The sequence below is a fragment of the Indicator indicator genome, chromosome 7 (assembly GCF_027791375.1).
Source record: "Indicator indicator isolate 239-I01 chromosome 7, UM_Iind_1.1, whole genome shotgun sequence".
Lineage (NCBI taxonomy): Eukaryota > Metazoa > Chordata > Aves > Piciformes > Indicatoridae > Indicator > Indicator indicator.
In genome coordinates, this window is record NC_072016.1 from 3,832,919 (window position 1) to 3,842,603 (window position 9,685).

Sequence of the window (9,685 nt, forward strand, 5' to 3'; positions counted from 1 at the left end):
AAAGTTAGCCTGAATTCACAAAACTTTTTCCTAGTACTTATAATGCTCTTTTTTTTATTTTTTTATTTTTTTCCCTATGAAACTTGGTTCTTTTTACTGCTGTGTTTTTATGAACTACATCCTAGCTGATGTATCTGGTGTCATGTTAGATACTGAAAGAAGAAGAGAACTCTGTGGAAGCTGGGCAATAGAAAGGAGTGAAATCTATTTTATACTGTAGCTCTCTGCATCTAGAAGTATATTCTCCATCATGCCAGGATCGTGAAGCAGCATTTGACTAATAATTTTCCCTCCAAGTATTCTTTGCTACATCCTCGCTGCTTTTTCTTCCCCCTTTTCCCTCCTAGGCAAACCCAAGCCAAATATTGATCAAGTCAGTTTTGAAATCCAATGGATTCCAGTGAGTTTGTACTTTGGAATCTTGCATTTTTCTTTTATTCAGTGTGTCTAACATTTAAAGGCTTTTTTTGTTTGTTTGTTTGTTTATAATATCCATGCTAAGGTCCTCACAACACTATTGTTTATTGCATGTTGCCAGCATTATAGATCAGAGATGAGTTCAAATGGTATTGTTTGTTGAGCTGCCTTTCAGAGGTTTATCTCAACCCTCCTATTGCATAGCAAGGTAAATCCAAATTACTCTGTTCCCTAGATTTGACATTTTACAGGAAGTCTGCTATCAGATGCTGACCAGGTAGCACCTGAGTGTTTCCCATCTGCTGTCAGCTACAAATGTGTTGAGGAGGGACCTTTTATTTACAGTAGTTTGTCAAGTGTACAGTGTGTCCCAGCTCCCAGTGTTGGAAAATCTGCAAAGGCGGATATAGAAGGCAAGAGAGGGTTACTCAGACCTTTCAGACTTCCAGTGTATTCCCAACTCTCTGAGCCTGTTCCCCAGTTTCCTGCCATGAATGTATTAAGAGCATCATACAAACAAGGGTGTCTCTAAATGTCAGAAGAGTGGCATGATCATCTTCTGAGAAGAAAACTCAGAATCTGTGTGCTTCACACCTTTCAGTATTGCACAAGAAAAGAGCCATGTTCACAAAGCTCTCTTCCAAAACAGAAAACCAGACAGTTCCTAAGAAAATTCATGCTGGCAGCCCACTCATAACAGTCTCTCGTGTGCCTGTTTTGTATCAGCACTATGGAAGTGTTGTATAACTTTGCCAGTAAGTATATTTCTTTGCCCTTGTATTGACTGTATTCACAGAGAGAGTTGTCAGACATTGGAATGTGCTGCCCAGGGAGGTGGTGGGGTCACCATCCCTGGAGGTGTTCAAGAGGGGATTGGATGTGGCACTTGGTGCCATGGTTTAGTGGTCATGAGGTCTTGGGTGACAGGTTGGACTTTGATGATCCCTGAGGTCTTTTCCAACCTTGCTGATTCTGTGATTCTGTGACTGTGTAAGGTTGAGCATTTGTGTGTTTGGCTCTCAGATCTCAATGCTACTCACAGCCCTGGGACTGTGAGTGTAATATGTACTTTGCCTCATCAGCAGCTCTTCTCTGTAGAGTCATCTTAAAGAAAGCAGCAGGTGGCTTTCCTCCACTGCTGGGTGTGGTGAACCTCTTCTTAGATGTAGTATCTGTGACTCACAGGTATTTTTCATATCATCCAAAGAATGCAGTTATCTCTTGTGATTATAGTTACTGTTATATCCACAAGGATATATCTCTAAGGAAGCACTGACACTATAAAGCCTTGTTGTTGTGTTGTTGGAAGCCCACATAGGTTCATTCTTGAACAATGAGATATTCTTTTATAGTCTGGATGGGCTTTCTTTCTAAATGGGAAACAGGAGTACAACACTCCTCAACCAGCCTAAGTACCTTGGGGTTACACTGAGAAAGTCTGTGCCCATTGAGGTGTGCCCTACTATAAAGGAGGTGGAGAGATGTAACTCATTGCACTTCTCATGACCTATCATGCTGGCCCTTTGGTGAATCTCAGCCAATAAATATATAATGCATGTTTGTATATCCCTAACTCCACAGCCGCATTCAAAACCAAATGTACCTACCTCAGGAAGGATCAGAGAATCATAGAATGGTCTAGGATGGAAGGGACTTCCAAAAGTCATCCAGTTGGACCTCCCTACAGTCAGCAGGGACATCCCCAACTAGATCAGGCTGCCCAGGGCCTCGTTGAGCCTCACCTTGAATAACACCAGGGAAGGGACTTCAACCACCTCCCTGGGCAACCTGTTCCAGTGTTCCACCACCCTCATAGTGCAGAACTTCTTCCTGATAAACAACCTAAATCTGCCCTTCTCTAGTTTGAAGCCATTGCCCTTCGTCCTGTCACCACACGCCCTTGTAAGCACTCTCTCTCCAGCCTTCCTGTAGCCCCCTTCAGGTACTGGCAGGCTGCTATTAGGTCTCTCTGGAGCCTCCTCTTCTCCAGGCTGAACACCCCCAGCTCCCTCAGCCTGTCCTGGTAGCAGAGGTGCTCCATCCCCCTGATCATTTTCATCTCCTCTTCTGGACCATTTCCATCAGGGCCATGTCCTTCCTATATTGAGGGCTCCAGACCTGCACACAGTACTCCGGTGAGGTCTCACCAGAGCAGAGTTAAGTGGTAGAATCACCTCTCTGGATCTGCTGATGATAAATCTTCTCCTGGAACGAATTTTTGGTAGTTTGTCTTATTTGGGAGATTTCCTAAAATCTCTTCCCAGCATTTTTCCCAGCAACCAGTATGCCAACCATAGGAGCTAGTGAAGGGACATTTAAGCAGTGGCCCATCTTTTGCAGAAGTAAAAGTTATTTCAGTAGCAAAGGATTTGGCTGAGTATTCCTCTGGTGCACAGATCTAATTCAAGTATAGTCAATACCAAGAGTCAAAGGAAATCTTTAGCTGCTTTCTTACAGCACATAGCTGAACAGATAGCAAGGACAGTGTAAGGGCAAGGGTACCAAAGTGTGCTGTTGGACCAGTGGTGTAGGGACATAGTTTTGACACATACACCAGCAAATCAGGTGCAGTGACTAGGGCTCCTGTAACAAGACAAGTATCTTTCAGGAGAGGTGGTGATCCAGACTAAGAGATTTGGTGGTAGACACCTTGCAGGCACATCATCTGAACCTTTCAGCTACATCTGCTATGAGTCAGGTAGCTGACTCAGGTAGCTGAGAGCTTTATAATGGCTCCAAATGCTTGTCTGTACCTGAACACATTGCAGCACAAGGGTAGCCTGTGTTCAGAGCAAGCTCTGCAACCACCAGTCAAAACTGTTTGCAAATATTCAGTCATGAGGATACTTGGCTTTGGGAAATCTTGTTGGCTTTCAGGAGATTGCTGAAGGAGCTCAGTGTTATCAGTCTAGTGCTGATCTAAGAGTTGGGCCCATATGTTCCCAGCACACATTTTGAAAGTGACTTATCAGATCATTTGAACAATGAAAACCAAATAATTGGGGGAGGGGGGGAATAAAAACACTCAGAAAACAAGCTACGCCCCCCACTCACCCTCCATCCCTCCAAAAAGGACAGGACAATTCTTGTTTAACATCTATTTTATCTCTTACAGCATTTTTGCTCTGAAAATGCATTAGGGCTATAAATCCAGCTAAATCCCTACGCAACTGCAGTGGTGGATAGGGTTGCCCCTGAGAGGACAAGACAAAACAACATGTGTCTAACAAGCCCACCACACACCAAATGTACTACAAGAGATCCCACAATGAAGTTACCACTCTTGTCACCTGCTGGTCCTCAGCCAAAGGTTTCCATGGCCCAGCTACAATGTCAGAGCCAAGCAGTTCATTCAGAGACACTTGTTTCAATCACATCAAGGGGTCTTGATTAATGTGGCTAGGCAGGTAGTTACTGTGGGTTTGAAGAAGCTTCTCTTTGGTGCACAGTCAAATTAACAATAATATTTATAGATGAAACTGGTGAGTGAATCCAAGCCCACATGCAGAGAAGAAAATACCCTTTATTTTTCTGAGCTTCTGGACATGCTCAGTTGTATCTCATTATCTTCACTGACCACTAGATATATTTCATCTAGGATTCATAGAATCTCTGTTTTAATGATGAATCCAAGATCAAGCAATTTTTAAACCAGGGAAATAATTAGAGATTCTATTTAATTTCTGGGAACATAACGTTTACAAGAAAGTCACAGTCTCACAGTATATCAGAGGTTGGAAGGGACATCAAGAGATCATCAGGTCCAACCCCCCTGCCAGAGCAGGATCACTTAGTCTGCACAGGAATGCATCCAGGTGGGTTTGGAAAGTCTCCAGAGAAGGAGACTCCACAACCTCCTGGGCAGCCTGTTCCGTGCTCTGTCACCCTCACTGGAAAGAAGTTTCTCCTCATGTTGAGCTGAAATCTTCACTGTTCAAGTTTGAACCCATTGTTCCTTGTCTTATCGCTGTGAACCACCCAAAAGAGCCTGGCCCCCTCCACTTGACACCCACCCCTCAGATATTGATAGACATTGATCAGATCCCCTCTCAGTCTTCTCTTCTCCAGACTAAACAGCCCCAGGGCCCTCAGTCTTTCTTCATAGTGGGAGGAGAGTCTTGATTCTGAAGTCTTGATTCTAAAACACCATTTCATTGAGTAGCCTCAGTGGAATTCCATGGCTTCTCACTCAAGAAGCATTTCACAAGCAGCATAGCTGTGGTCACAGGTGCAATCAAGTAGGTTTCCTTAGAGGCATACAGTGCAAGTTCCAGCTCTGTCTCCATTGTTTCCCAGAGACTGCATTGTCTGGAAGTCAATGTGCACAGGTACAACTAGTCAATAAATACTTTATCCAAGTAAATCCACCACATAAGCCTTTTGAAATTCAGCCTCTCAGTGTTTTTCTGACGTGAGTGAGTGCTGCTCAACAAGTATCACAAGTCAAGCTCAGGTCTTTGCCTTTTAGCTTCCATGAGGAGGATCAATAAAAGGTTTTGCAAAACACTAGATGATAAACTAAGCAGGCTGGATGCAGAAGTCAAATTAACAACCTGCCATGGTGTAGAAAGCTGCAGATTTGCTCTGATGAATGGAGTTCATAGTATTAGGGGCTTTTGTTGTGGTTGTTTTTTGGGGTTTTTTTTGCAGTGTGCAAAATGAAACATTATTGTACAACTATTAGTTTTCAGGGGGGGAAAAAAATGTAATTGCTTCTAGATGCTGCTCGCTGTTTTCAAGAGCTCTTTAACCTTTAACTTTCCCAGTACAAAGGAAGCCTTGCTGTGCAGTGAATCTAACAAGACCATCATTTATAGTTGGCAGAGTTCATTAGTCAGTTGTAACAGTTTAATTATTAGCATTTTAATGCATGCGTGTTTAACTAGACAGAACAACAGTCTTTTAGGTAAGGCATGAGGCTTCTCGAAAGAAAACGAATTAATTGGTGCTGTTGTTTATACTGGGGCTCATTACTGAAATTACACAACTAAAAGTCAAGAAATTTTGAGTCAGGATTTGTCACCCATTAAATTAGCATTGTATTTGATGGCCTTTTCGGTACAGTTCAATTTTAATGAGAATATTTCTCTTCATAGGGATAAAAAAAAAAAAACAAACAAAGCACTTCCGTGTTGTGTGTCTTAAAAAAAAATAGTTGTGGCAGAGAGGGCAAAGCCAATTTCTTCAGTTTAGTCCCTGTTCCAGAACCTGATTTTGTGGTAAGCTGATTTCTCTTCAAGAGACCTCTGCTTCAGAACCAGTAATGAAACTGCAGTGGCAGTCACAAGGCAGCTTATCAGCTAGATGAGGGAAATGAGCAGTCTGGAAATTAACAAGCTGCATCTATTTGAAAAGCCCAATATTTTACAAAGAACAGAATGGTTTGCTTTAAAACATTTTCATCAGTCCATATTCTTCTTTTTTGTTTTGTTTTGGTTTGGTTTGGTTTTTTTTTTGTTTGTTTGTGGGTTTTCGTTTGTTTTTTTTTGTTTTGTTTTGTTTTTAAGTTTGATGAAAGTTTTCAGCTCCACGACCTAAAATTTTCCTTTCGGGTACTTCATATTTTCTAGATTACACTTGATAGAATCCTTGTAGTAGCCCTTCCCCCCACCCCCATTTCTTTTTTTTTTAATGGATTGCTAGAAATAACAATTGTGTGGGAGCTAGAGGTCTGAAGGGTGGTTTTTGGGAACAGGTTGGATTGCTTGGGAGATCAAAGGAAGAGAATTAAAAAAATGTGGATGCTTATCAGAACAGCGCTTCCAGACCCTCAAAGATTCTAATTTCAAACTGTGGAGCAAAGGGAAATATGTGACCGTGGGTTATCTTCCTTATCTTGGCATGGCAGGTTAATGGTGCTGGCAGAGTATGTGCTGAGAAATCCTGCAGTGTTGTATCACCCCTTGGTGATGATTCCCCTAAACAGTGTCCCTGGCACACCCTTTTTATGGTTTTACAGTCTGCACATTATGAAGAATAACTTCTCTTAGTCTTTTTTTCAACCTCTGCTGCGCTGTGACCAGTGAGTGAGGTGTGACACCCTTCCCTCCTTTCATCCACCCTTGCTCTGCTTTCCCTGTGATTCCTCTTTCCTCCTTCCCCTCCTTTCCCATCTCTCCCTCTTGGAACTCTGTGTCCTTCATGGATTAAAGCAAGGCATGGACTAGAAAGCTCAAGTAGCATTTTGATGGAGAAAAGAGCAGTGAGCAGGTAGACTGGTTGAGAGCTTTTTTTTTTTTGATCCTGGAGTACCAAACTGGTTTAGATTAGTGGTCCTACCTTTGCACATACCATCATTTGGCCCTGAGGCATCTGCCCATCATCTGGCAGCATCTCTTACACAGAGGGCAGTGTCTGGCTTCTGCAAATTATGGGCTACCCTGAGTACTGGCTGTGGCAGTTTTAGGCTGATGCCTAGGAAATTTTCTACAGATTGAGTAGAAAGTGGTAGAATGTAAATAAATTACCACTGGATGTAACAGGGAAAATAATGATAAGATCTAAATAATCTCATTGGTCTGGTAACTAATATAAAGGTAGTTGTATAAACTGACTAGTAGTTAGTTAGTATAAACTAACTCACTTTCTTGGATCTTCACTCTAGCAGATGCTAGCTGGTAGCTTTTGCTTGGCTGTTGCTGATCTTGGCTGCATTCTTGTTTTGGCTAAGCACTAACAAGCTACTCTCTGCTCTTCTCTCTCTCTTTTCCCTTGTGCAGGGTGGGGAGAAAAGGAGCAGAGAAGGGGAAGCTTTTAGTAACCCCCTGGTTTTGTCCAGGGGGGGTGCTTGTGTTGTTTATAAATTGTAAGTACCTGTAAACATTGCATATTTTGTACATATTCATTGCATTTCACATTTTAGATTGTAGTGCTGCTTGTAAATACAGCTTCATTTGCTTTCCAACTGAGCTGATCTAGCAATTTTATTTTGGGGGGAATTTCAACCCACCACACTGGTAAATGAGGGGATTTCAGGAGCTGAACCCTCAGTTACTCACTTCGCCATAGTCTGGCAGGTGATGGTGCATGACAAGAAAAGTTGTAAAGGAACTGTGGGGCAATGCTACCAAAAAGTATTTTTTTTTTTTCTGATAAACTGACTCTCTCTCTGAGGCATTCCTGTGTTTTGTGAATGATGAAATGTGATGCAACAAGACTTGAGGATCGTTTTAAAACTGTCCCTTCTTACAATTTATTGCAGACAGGAGTGTTACATCATGTTTACAAGGTTAAATTAGAAGCTCCAGGTTTTTATGGAAGGAAGAAATACCTATTCAGTTCTGGCACATAACAACACCTGTCCGGTTTCACTGACATTTTATTAGTGCTCATTCATTTTAGCAGGATATTTATAATCAGAAATCAGCATTTGCAGTGGAAATGCCTTTTCCTCAACATTTCCAGACACAACGTGTCTTTAGTCAGACAAAAGGGTTTTATTTTCAAGGAATGGTATTTCAGAGCTGGAAATGCCAGCTCCCTGGTGCAGAGATGTAGTTTCTGGAAGTCTCTTCCAGATGTGAAGCTTTAAGGAATTAAGTTATATTGGGAAAATGGATTATCCCTAGTGGAAAGCATTTTATCACCTTGTTAGGTTTAGGAAGCTCAGGTGATAGAGAAGAGTGGGAGAAATAAAAAAAAAGATATTAGTACAAAATGCTTTGAATAAAAAAAAAAAAAAACCAACAGGGGAAGACTGTCACAGATAATATACTGATACCACTGTAAAGTCTGTCTCTAAGGTACCATATAATTAATATGTTATCATTTGATCAAGTGATTGTATGAGATAGAACAAAAGGACTGAGCAAGGCTGGATTGTCCCTAAACAGCATTTTAAGGGAGCTGCTAGGCAAATGGTAATGTTTGGATGGCAGAGTGACTCCATATAAGTAGCCACCTCAGCTTGCTGACAAAGGAATGCCACCTGATCTCCTGGATGTGCATTTTTTTATGCCATTCCTGCAATTGCTTTTCTTGATTTCTGCTTCCACTGTTCACCTGATTGTGCTGTGCCTCTGTGTGTGTGTGTGAGAGAGAGAGAGAGAGAGAGGAGAGTGTGTGTTTTGTACATATCATCAGATTTGAGCTTGCCCTCTGAGGATATCAGTGCCCTAATTAGCACATCAGTGTTATGGAAAAGGTAGAAGCAGTTCTGGTTCTCTTTAGACACAGAGGGCTTGCTTATCCTACACAGCCTTGTCTCAGAACAAGGGAAGTTTGTTCCTGGTGTAGCTGGTTGATGTCCCCTCCCTGTGAACAGGACGCTCACTCCTCTGGGGAATTCCTGTTGAGTTTTAAATCAAGTGGCAGGCTTTTTCCCTTTAACCCTATTTACACATCTCTCATTGTTTGCTTGCTGCTGGAGTCAAGGCTACAGCTAACAGAGGAAAACAGACTCCGGTGCACAGAGATCTATAAAACACTCTGCTTGTCCCTAGTTTGTACCTGCATGCAAGAGGTTGCCTGTCTCTGTGCTGAGCTCCAGATGGAAGGTGATTCTCCCCCTCTTCTCCGCTCTGCTGAGACCCTCCCTGGAGTACTGCATCCAGTTCTGGAGCCCCTATTACAAGAAGGATCTGGAGGTGCAGGAAGGTGTCCAGAGAAGGGCCATGAGGATGATCAGAGGGCTGGAACTCCTCTGCTATGAGGACAGAATGAAAGAGCTGGGGCTGTTCAGTCTGGAGAAGAGAAGGCTCTGAGGAGACCTTATTGTGGCTGTCTAGTATCTGAAGGGAGATACAAGAAAGCTGGGGAGGGACTTTTTAGGGTGTCAGGTAATGATAGGAGTGGGAGAAATGGAGCAAAACTAGAAGTGGGTAGATTCAGATTGGATGTTTGAAAGAAGTTCTTCACCATGAGAGTGGTGAGAGCCTGGAACAAGTTGCCCAGGGAGGTGGTAGAAGACTCATATCTGGATGTTTTTGCAGCCAGGCTGGATGTGGCTGTGAGCAAGCTGATGTAGTGTGAAGTGTCCCTGCCCATGGCAGGGGGTTGGAACTAGATGATCCTTGAGGTCCCTTCCAACCCTAACAATTCTATGATTCTATGTTAAAGCATGGTTGAAGGCTAGTTAGGGTTGTAAAGAAAAACACTCAGAAATCATGAAATGTCAGAGCTAAGACTATGCAATGTATCCTTCTTTTAAATATGAATAACAGTGTAGGCAGCTTTTAATTATGTAGCCACGTTCTGTTTTTTCCCCAGATGAACACACGAGTGAGAGCAACTCTGTATCACAGTGTCACAGTATATCAGAGGTTGGAAG